This window comes from Adiantum capillus-veneris, chromosome 7 (assembly GCF_014529385.1).
Source record: "Adiantum capillus-veneris isolate H3 chromosome 7, ASM1452938v2, whole genome shotgun sequence".
NCBI lineage: Eukaryota > Viridiplantae > Streptophyta > Polypodiopsida > Polypodiales > Pteridaceae > Adiantum > Adiantum capillus-veneris.
In genome coordinates this window covers 66,375,362-66,386,653 of record NC_140937.1, presented here as the reverse complement: position 1 = coordinate 66,386,653, position 11,292 = coordinate 66,375,362, and the positions used below count along the sequence as shown (strand labels likewise).

General features: G+C 40.7%; 1 pseudogene; it reads right to left on the bottom strand.

Moving 5' to 3' along the window:
- Window positions 1–8,928: 8,928 nt before the first annotated feature.
- On the bottom strand, window positions 8,929–10,952 carry LOC147453985 (uncharacterized; annotated as a pseudogene).
- Window positions 10,953–11,292: the final 340 nt, after the last annotated feature.

Below are 11,292 nucleotides of genomic sequence, written 5' to 3'. Positions count from 1 at the left end.
ATTACATCTTTGAAAACTTTCCACTTGCATTTTAATGTTGGGCTCTCTTGATGCTCTGTCATGCTTAACATTTGGTCCACCGTATCAGCATATATAAGTGCTCGTTTGAAGTCTAGATGTAGGTACGAATGATTCACATCATGATTTCAAGCTACATGCTCGGGTCATTTACCACACTTGAGGTCAATACATAGCATCCTATGATCCGATTCCGGATTCCATTCACTAAGTGTAAAGTTTTTTATGCATTCTAGAGTGGCTTCCGAAAACAACATATAGTCGATCACACTACTACCATTGTGCTTTCTACATGTAAAGTCATTGGTGCCTTTCCATAAAGATACACCATTTTCAATGAGCATTCCGGTACTATTGCACATATGTAGAAGTGACTTTCCATAGTGATCCAGTGCTTTTGCATTATTAGAACTTCGATTATACGTGTATGAGTCATCCATTCTTCTTGAGACATACGGCATGTCAACTTGTTGTGTATCGTGTTGTAACGTATTTGTGCGAGCAATCATGTCTCCAAAGACAATGACTTCACCTTGGTCATTGTAATGAGAAATGTCTTCCTCTAGTTCAAGAAAGGGCTGAACTCTATCCATATGCAAGCGAGCATAGAAGTTGGAGTCATAGTGAGGAATGTAGTAACCAAACACAAACATGACTTCACCATTGTGTGGGACGATTTTCAGCCATAAGTAGCATTTATACTTATCTTCTTTGACAATAGAAACATCTCTCAAACCCTTTTTGATCATACATGCTACGCCTCCTTGGCCTCTACGTTGCTTTGCATTTTTGGTCCACATCAAAGAATGCACATCATATTTGTCAAATCCAAGAATGTGTTGTGCAACATGCTCCCATGTTTCGACAAGAACTATCACAGTGAAGTCATTGGTAAGCTCATCAATGCCAATTCCCGTATTCCATGGATAGCCATTACAATTCCTAAAGCTTATTCGCAAGCGTGAGTTGGTCTCATAGATCATGTGTCCCTGTTTGTTGAATGGACTTGCATTCTCCTCAAGTGACTTTTTTTCTTGAGATGACACCTTGACCTTGTTGGTTCTTTCCTCATATACTTTGGGACGTACATTTTGAGGTAGATCCAACTATTGTCAAGGATGATCTTTCTCTTTACCTCATCAACCATGGTACATACAATGGGTCTTTCTCCTGAGCGAGGGACTCCTTGTTTTCCAACTCAATGTGCACCATAAGCCATGATTCCAGACATGCCAAAGTGCGTAGCAAAAAACTCTTCAATAGCAACCGCAAGAGATTGGGGTGTTTCCATGATTTCCTCCTTGATTCCACAAATGAGGATGTTCTTTGAGCGTATTAGCCGTTCTTGCGATTCTTGAGTGTCCACATTCTCTACATTCTTTGCTTGGACAACGACTTGCATGATAAGAGATGTAGAAACCACATTATCCTTACATATATCGGCCCATGATATGGATGCATTTCTCATCTCACATACATCATGCCATATTGTATCTATAGTTTCCTCTTTCAATACATGATCACTCTCAACTTTGCTCAATCTCTCTTTCAATACACACAAGAGAGCGTTTACATTCTTGAACTTCATTCTCAAGATGCACCAAGCGTGTTGTTTGCATTTCAAGAACCTTCTTGAGGTGCTCATTCTCCACAACAAGAACTCTTAAAGTACCATTCTCCATTGCAAGTGCGCGCAACTCTTTACCTTGCTTGTAGACGGTTTCTTGTAATGAGATCAAGTAAGCCATGATCATTGCTTCTGTTGTTGTAGAGGATGTGGTTGGATTAGCATCCAAATTCCTTGGAGATTTTGCATCATTCTCCATGGCAAGTGTGGATGTTTTGTCCGGCATTCCCTTCAAGTCGGCAAGAAAAATGCAAGTTTTTGACAGTTTTTTCAGTTCTGAGATCCTATTACAGCAAAGCCTTCCATTGCTCAGAAAAATTCTGTCTTTATATCAATGCGTAGAGGGCTTCTTGCTCTTTGATTGAGGCTATAGATCACCTAAATCGAAGTTTAAATGAGTGAGAGAGAGAGAGAGAGAGAGAGAGAGAGAGAGAGAGAGAGAGAGAGAGAGAGAGAGAGAGAGAGAGAGAGAGTTCTATTATCGTCCTCGGAGGTCAAATATGACCTATGGGACCAAATGAACATGTCACCTGGTGTGAGTGGAGGTCATAAGTGACTCGCGATGCTGAAAAATGGCTGAAATGAGTGTCACAATAGAGAGTCCACATCGTGGTTGGGAGAGGGAGGTATGGAGAGAGAGAGAGAGAGAGAGAGAGAGAGAGAGAGAGAGAGAGAGAGAGAGAGAGAGAGAGAGAGAGAGAGAGAGAGAGAGAGAGAGACCTAACCTACGAGACAAACTTTGCAACCAAGGCACAAAGCTCCTTCAATGGTCTTCAACCAATTTAAAATAGCACATAGGGGAATCCGCCCGGTATACTCATTTCAAACCACTTCTATCCACCAAAAGAGGTATTTCCAGAGTGTTTGTTGATGTAGAAGAGAGAGAGAGAGAGAGAGAGAGGAGAGAGAGAGAGAGAGAGAGAGAGAGAGAGAGAAGAAAGAGAAATATTGAGAGTGAGCAAAAGTGTTTTTGAGTGCTTGGTGGGTTTGAAAGAGGAATACGCACAGAGAGAGAGAGAGAGAGAGAGAGAGAGAGAGAGAGAGAGAGAGAGAGAGAGAGAGAGAGAGGGGAAGTCATGAATTGGAACACGACGCACGATGGACTATTTTCTTTTCTCAATTTTGAGGCCGTGCGTCGTGATCCATAGAGAGAGAGATGCATTCCCTCTCCTCCCATCCTCCTTGGTCACATCTCTCTCTCTCTCTCTCTCTCTCTCTCTCTCTCTCTCTCTCTCTCTCTCTCTCTCTCTCTCATCTTTTAGGATTCTGCTTTCTAGATCCCCTCGTCATAAATTGCTCACCAAAAAAAAGTTCCTCTCACACTGTCATCAAAATTATGCTTTATCTTGTACAAACATTTGCACCCAATTGCATTTTTCCCCTTTTGGTAATGGTGTCAACTCAAATGTTCCATTTGCATCAAGGGCAGCCATCTCCTCATTCATAGATTTTTGCCGTTTTTAATCTTTGACAATAGCTTCAAAAGAAGGAGCTTCACTTCCTATATAGTCTTTGCCATATATGTACAAATGACGAGCCACATAGCTATCATAAATCAATATCTGCATAGGATTTCTTACTCTCTCAGACATGTGTGGTGTTGGATCACTTCCAAGCGCCTTATTCCCTACTTTCCAAACTGCTTATCTAAAGTATGCTCAGAATCACTATTATCACCATCATCATGACCATCACTCAAATTTGGAAGCTTAGAGAAATCATCAATTTTTTTCTTCCCTTTTCTTGATATATTTGACAAGCTAGCAAGACTCATTCTCTCATCCAACCTGTCACTCCATGGATTCTCACCATAACCTGTACTAGGTGACCCTTGCAACTTGCTCAAAACTTGTGACTACGTACTTATATTTTGTTAGTCACATTTTCTCTTACATCAGCTCCTAAATCATCCTTCATATCAGCATACCAACTTGAAATTTCATCAAAGACAATACCTTTTCTCACCTTAACTTTACTTGTAACAAGATTGTACTATTTATATCCTTTTGGCTCAAGGAAATATCCAATGGACACACTTTTTCTACTTTTAGATCAAGCTTACTTCTCAACTCATCTAGAACATATACATAAGTAATACACCCAAACATTTTGAAATTTGATACCTCTAATTTTTCATCACAAAAATTCTCTTTTGGTGCCATATCATATATAGTAGTAGGAGGGGTCTTGTTCATCATGTAAATACTTGTATAACAGTAGCCTAAACCCAATAACAATGAGGCATGTTCTTCTCATTCATCAATGCTCTACTCATTTTGCTATGTGTCTATTCCTCAACTTAGCAACATCATTTTTTGACAGAGTATAACTGCATGAAACTACCTCCTCAACTCATTGGAGAAGTATTCTCCCCCTCCATCTGATCTCAAGACCATTTACATGTTTCCTAGTATGTTTTTCAACCAAAACCTTGAAATTCTAAAGTACATAAGCACATCAATTTTCTATGTCATGAAGTAGACCCATGCCTTCCATGTATGGTCATCAATAAAGCTCGCATAGTACTTGCATCCACCCATAGACAGTCTTTCCCGAACCCCATACATTTGTATGTACCAAATCCAATGCATTTCTGCTTACATGCTTGTTAGAAAACTATGATATAATTTTCTCAAATTTTCAATAGTATAAAAAGGCTCTAAAAATTATCTTTTAGTTATCTAAGATTAATTGCTATATTTCTCCTTCATTAAGGCTAAAATGAAGCAATTTTAATCCTAATAGAGGTTATTAATTAATTATATTACTAATCATAATTAAAAGTTAAGTTATCAGCAGTCTAATAGCATATAAGAATGCAATTAATAATAGAGAGGTTTAATCTTTCCTAATAAATTAGGTAACTAAGAAAATTAGATACAAATTAATATATATTTTATTAATCAACTAGGATTAACACTATTACCTTGCTTAATCACAAGAGGTTTTCTCTCTTTGTGATTTTTGGGAAGGATCTCTCTAAGCACAAGAGATTTTTGGCCAGGGTCTCTGAGTCTGAGAGCAATTGTGAAGCATAAGGACCTATTTATAGTCTTTCTTGGCACACATGGGATGAGTTTGGTAGTTTCTTGTAGCTCAAGCAGACCTCTAACTCCATATGGAATCCCATGCTGCTAATTCAGTCCTTGGAAGGTCCATGATGGCCCCTCCTAGCACCTACCCACTTTACTTTTCAACTTTGCTAATTTTCAAGCCCTTTTTTGCTTAAACGATAAATATGTGGAAAATATCGAGTAAGTTATGATAAAAGTCTTGTGCTACAATGACTACTAAAAGCTTTCGATTACTTTTGGGAATAAAAGTAGTAGTTAAAAACTTCTAGAGAAAATAGCGGGGTCAATTTTTGCCCAAATTCAATTCTGAAAATTTCTAGCTATAGTAGTCTTATGGACAAAGAAGTAGAGTGCACATTGGCCCGATCATGGGGGTGGCCGTTGAGCGAGCCCATGAGAGCAAGCAACTATTACCATCAAGAATCTAAGTGCAATAGGAGCGAGCGGCATGCACAAAAAATCCTAGTTGGAGGGAGATGGCAAGTTTGGTGAGAAACCTATATATTGCTCATGAGTTAAATAGAGTAAGACATTCTACATGTCTATAAAAGCTAGAGAGCCATAAAACACTGTAAGAGAGTCAACCAACTCCCAAGTCCATTATATAACATTTTCATAGAGCGTATTTGGCATACATGTCAACCAAGGCAATGCCAAGCACTAAATCGTTTGTCAATAGCCCTTGACTAACAATATCATATGAATTATTTCGCCCGTATTAGTTGAGCAAGGCAATGCCAAGCATGACATTGTTTTTCAGTAATGCATGACTAACTATATCATTGGAATTCTTTCACCCATAATAGCCTCTTGCATAATGCCACATGTCCTTCAAATGCAAGCATAGGTGACCGCATTTGGAGAGATGTCCTCGCAGTGCATATGCTAAAAACAACCCTAAGCTTTTTGGCCTTTCCCGTGTTGGGCATATGTTGTAGTCAGTGCACTCCATGAGACGACATACTTGACAAGCAACTCCTCGACCACCTTTTGTGCTTGCAAAGGTAGAGCACATTTGGCATACACGTCGACCAAGGAAATTCCAAGAAGGACATCGTTTTTCAATAGCTCTTGACTAACAATATCATCTGAACTATTTTGCCCATATTAGTGTCTTGCGTAATGGCATAGCGGCCGTGAAGATGCAAGATTAGGTGATCGCATTTGGAGAGGCATCCTTGCATTGCATATGCTCAAAACAGCCCTAAGCTTCCTCGCCTTTTTCGCTTATGTTGGGCATATCCGTAGTCAATGCACTCCATGAGACTACATCCCAGACAAGATCAGCCCCAAGTCAGCCTAAAGAATTAGCGTTTTTAGCCCAAAAAAACAGCCCCAGATCAGCCCCAAATCCGCTACCAAATCAGCCTAAAAAATTAGCGTTTTTAGACCAAGAAAACAACCCCACATCAGCCCCAAATCAGCTACCAAATCAACCTAAAAAATTAGCGTTTTTAGCCCAAAAAAACAGCCCCAGATCAGCCCCAATCTGCCATCAAATCAGCCCAAAATTACAGCATTTTTAGCTCCTAGTTTTGGACTTTCCCGTGTTGGGCATATCTCTCAATTAGTGCACCACATGAGATGACATACCTGACAAGCAACTCCTCGACCACCTTTGGTGCTTGCTGAGGTGGAGCACGTTTCGCTTACATGTTGACCAAGACAATGCCAAGCACGACATCTTTTTCCAGAAATGTTTGACTAACAATATGATCCAAATTCTTTCACCCATATTAGCCTCTTCCATAATGCCACATGTCTTGAAGATGCAAGCGTAGACGATCGCATTTGGAGAGATGTCCCTGCATTGCATATGCTGAAAACATCCCCTAAGCTTCTCGCCTTCCCCCTCGTGTTGGCATATCCCGCAGTCAATCACACCATGAGACGACATCCAGACAAATCGTCCCAAATCACCAAATCAGCCCTAAAACTCAACGTTTTTAGCCTCTAAATGATCATCAAATCCAGCCTAGAAAAATATGCTGAAAACAGTCCTAAGCTTCCTCGCCTTCCCCTCTCGTGTTGGGCATATCCCGCAGTCAATGCACTCCATGAGACGACATCCAGACAAGATCGGTCCCTAATCACCAAATCAGCCCTAAAACTCAACGTTTTTAGCCTCTAAATGATCCATCAAATCAGCCTAGAAAATCAGCGTTTTTAGCTCCTATTCTTGGCCTTTCCTATGTTGAGAATATCACGCAATCAGTGCATTTCATGAGAAGTCCTCGCATTGCATATGCTAAAAACAGCCCTAAGCTTTTTGGCCTTTTTCGTGTTGGGCATATCCCGCAATTAGTGCACTCCATGAGACGACATCCTTGACAAGCAACTCCTCAACCACCTTTTGTGCTTGCTGAGGTAGAGCACATTTGGCATACACGTCGACCAAGGCAATTCCAAGAAAGACATCGTTTTTCAATAGCCCTTGACTAACAATATGATCTGAACTATTTTGCCCATATTAGTGTCTTGCGTAATGGCATAGCGGCCGTGAAGATACAAGATTAGGTGATCGCATTTGGAGAGGCGTCCTTGCATCGCATATGCTCAAAACAGCCCTAAGCTTCCTCGCCTTTTTCGCTTATGTTGGGCATATCCGTAGTCAATATAATGCACTCCATGAGACGACATCCCAGACAAGATCGGCCACCAAATCAGCCTAAAGAATTAGCGTTTTTAGCCCAAAAAAACAGCCCCAGATCAGCCCCAAATTCGCCACCGAATCAGCCTAGAAAATTAGCGTTTTTAGACCAAGAAAACAGCCCCAAATCAGCTACCAAATCAACCTAAAAAATTAGCGTTTTTAGCCCAAAAAAACAGCCCCAGATCAGCCCCAAATCCGCCATCAAAACAGTCCAAAATTACAGCAATTTTTAGCTCCCTGTTTTGGACTTTCCCGTGTTGGGCATATCTCGCAATTAGTGCACTATATGAGATGACATACCTGACAAGCAACTCCTCCACCACCTTTGGTGCTTGCTGAGGTGGAGCACGTTTCGCTTACATGTTGACCAAGGCAATGCCAAGCACGACATCTTTTTCCAAAAATGTTTGCCTAACAATATGATCGAAATTCTTTCACCCATATTAGCCTCTTGCATAATGCCACATGTCTTGAAGATGCAAGCGTAGACGATCGCATTTGGAGAGACGTCCTTGCATTGCATATGCTGAAAACAGTCCTAAGCTTCCTCGCCTTTCCCTCTCGTGTTGGGCATATCCCGCAGTCAATGCACTCCATGAGACGACATCCAGACAAGATCAGTCCCTAATCAACCACCAAATCAGCCCTAAAACTTAGCATTTTTAGCCTCTAAATGATCCATCAAATCAGCCCAGAAAATCAGCGTTTTTAGCTCCTATTCTTGGCCTTTCCCGTGTTGAGAATATCACGCAATCAGTACATTCCATGAGAAGTCCTCGCATTGCATATGCTAAAAATAGCCCTAAAGCTTTTTGGCCTTTTTCGTGTTGGGCATATCCCGCAATCAGTGCACTCCATGAGACGACATCCCTGACAAGCAACTCCTCGACCACCTTTTGTGCTTACTGAGATAGAGCACATTTGGCATACACGTCGACCAAGGCAATTCCAAGAAAGACATCGTTTTTCAATAGCCCTTGACTAACAATATGATCTGAACTATTTTGCCCATATTAGTGTCTTGCGTAATGGCATATGCCGTGAAGATGGAAGATTAGGTGATCGCATTTGGAGAGGCGTCCTTGCATTGCATATGCTCAAAACAGCCCTAAGCTTCCTCGCCTTTTTAGCTTATGTTGGGCATATCCGTAGTCAATGCACTCCATGAGACGACATCCCAGACAAGATCAGCCCCAAATCAGCCACCAAATCAGCGTAAAGAATTAGCGTCTTTAGCCCAAAAAACAGACCCAAATCCGCCACCAAATCAGCCTAAAGAATTAGCGTTTTTAGCCCCAAAAAACAGCCCCAGATCAGCCCCAAATCCGCCACCAAATCAGCCTACAAAATTAGCGATTTCAGTCGAAAAAAACAGCCCCAGATTAGCCCCAAATCATCCTAAAGAATTAGCATTTTTATCCCAAAAAAACAGCCCCATCAAACACACGAGTACCATATTCGACTGTTCTTATACAACCATCAAACACACGAGTACCATATTCGACCGTTCTTATACAACCATAAAAGAAAGGTAGTTTTGAAGAAATCTACAGCACTGCCAGTGAGTCTAAGTTTGAGCACAATCATCTAAGAGAATAGCAAAAAGAAAATGTGAAGCTTGGCTGGATCCAATCTTCAACTACATTGCGACCCTTTAAAATCAATCCATCTGCAAAAAGATACACAATTGCTTAATACATACCCTCTTGTCAATCAACTTATAATTTTCAACGAACCTACTCCTAACATACCTTGACTCCAAATGGCTTCAACAAGCGATCATATATGCGCTCATCCCTCTCAAACATAATGACATGTCTATCCATGAAGCCAGCTGCCAAGCCAAGTGTACCCGTGCCAGCAAATATGTCAAGGACTGCATCCTGTGGACGGCTAAAAAGTGCGATTATGTACTTCACAAGCTTTTGACCTCTTTGACAACCACCCCTCCATGGCTTTCCTTTCCTCTTTACTAAATCTGCTTCAGGTACTCTGACATTGAATACACATTTTACTTACTTTAATGGATATATATATATAAATGATGGATTAGGCATATAAACAAGTAAATGATAGAGTCAACTCACATATCGAAGATAAGGTCCTGTCCAAATTGAAGGTCACCACCAAGTTTCAATTCTGGCAACTGATCATGATGTATACGATACACACAAGTTGTCGAACAACGAACAAAAGCAGACAAGATCAAGCAATTCACCTATTCAAATAGAAAGCTTTATGTCATACATGTCATTAAAGAATAGGATGCCACACTAAAATTCTATTGCACATTAAATCAAGAATCAATTACTTGTACCTGTGTGACAATGGGTCCCAACCTCTTTCCAATAGGTGGTGTGCATCTTACAACTTGACGATGATATATCTTAAACCCTTTTTGCTTGCCAGCTTGCTCGACTTTCACCCCTTCCTCCATGGTGTACAAACAAACAAAAAACCCCTATCACTCAAGCATGAGTCTGCAAGCTGAAATGTGGTGTCATACAGGTTATCCACTATCTTGTTCCAAAACGGAACTTTATTGCAAAAGCATCTCTCGACAGCCACGTTAGATGGAAAATCTGCAAATATGAGGTCTATGCACAAGTCTAGCTCAGTGCCCTTCACAGTGCCTTGGCTACAAACTACATTGAAGGCCTCTAACACCTCAAGCCCCATTTGCTCTGCTTGTTGGGGATATTCAATAATATGAACAAGCTCTTCAAGAGAAATGTTGAAAACGTAAATAGTGCCTACAAATCAAAGCTTTTAGATTTAAGAAAATGTATCAACAATCACAACACTCCATGGATCATATTAGATAGACAAAGCAAAGGCATCAACACTACCTGTAGGTTCCAATGTTTCATTGATTATGTCATCATTTTCTCTTAGCCCTCCACTACTACTTGCGCTTTGATGTTGCCCTTGCATCTTGCCATCCTCTATAGCCTTGTTTGCTTGTAATGCCCTATGTACGACTTCCCTACCAAGATTTATAGGAAGTGTCTTACGAAATGATGCTGATGCAGTGGATGCTACTACTTGAGAAGTTGTCGTCGTCTCCTCTTCCAGGACACTATTCGTAGTAGTTGTAAGTTGAAGGGCTGCTTTATGTTGCTGAAATAATTCCAACTCCTCATCCGGAACATGGTTCTTAACCATGTCTAGCCACCATGGACACTTGGCTTTCTCTATGGTGGACAAGGACTGCACAATCTCCCTATGCATTAAGAGTTAACATAAAAAATGCGATGTAATGCATCGCTTACCCTTCCAAGCTTCACATCGGAATACATGAACGTAGGGTTATCTGCATATGTCCATACACTTGCCAAGGGGGGCATCTCATCAAGCATGTGTTGTGCAATCTCCTTGAGTATCCATATAAACACACACCAACTACTGAGTAATAGTTTAATGAGGACTAAAAAATTGAACCATACAAATTAACAAACCTATAAACAACTCGACGGGTTGTATTGTGTAATCCGGGTTGCTCATTCATGGCATTGGTCGACTTAATGCCACCTTCCACAACGCGAAATGCTCTATTGAAGTACTTTCTTCGGCAAAGCATGACAAAGTTGCTGAATCGATGTTCTAATGGCAGCCTTACTCGATCAGCATTTTGAATGTCTAGTAATAGATCTAGACCATATTGATTGACTTGCAACCAAAAGCAATACATGTGGAGCCAGTCCCTAACTTTAGCTTTGTCATTGGGAAGGCACTCCAAGGATCGAATTGATACTTGTGAGCTATCTAACAATTTCACAATGTGTGCCTTATCCACATCTGTTATGCAAGCATTTCCAATCATGTTGAGTTTCTCTTCAGTCGCAATATGCGCACTCGGTTCATGCCATAGTCTTTGTCTCTTTTGCTTTCCATTTGTAGCTTTGTTTTGGAGATCTTTG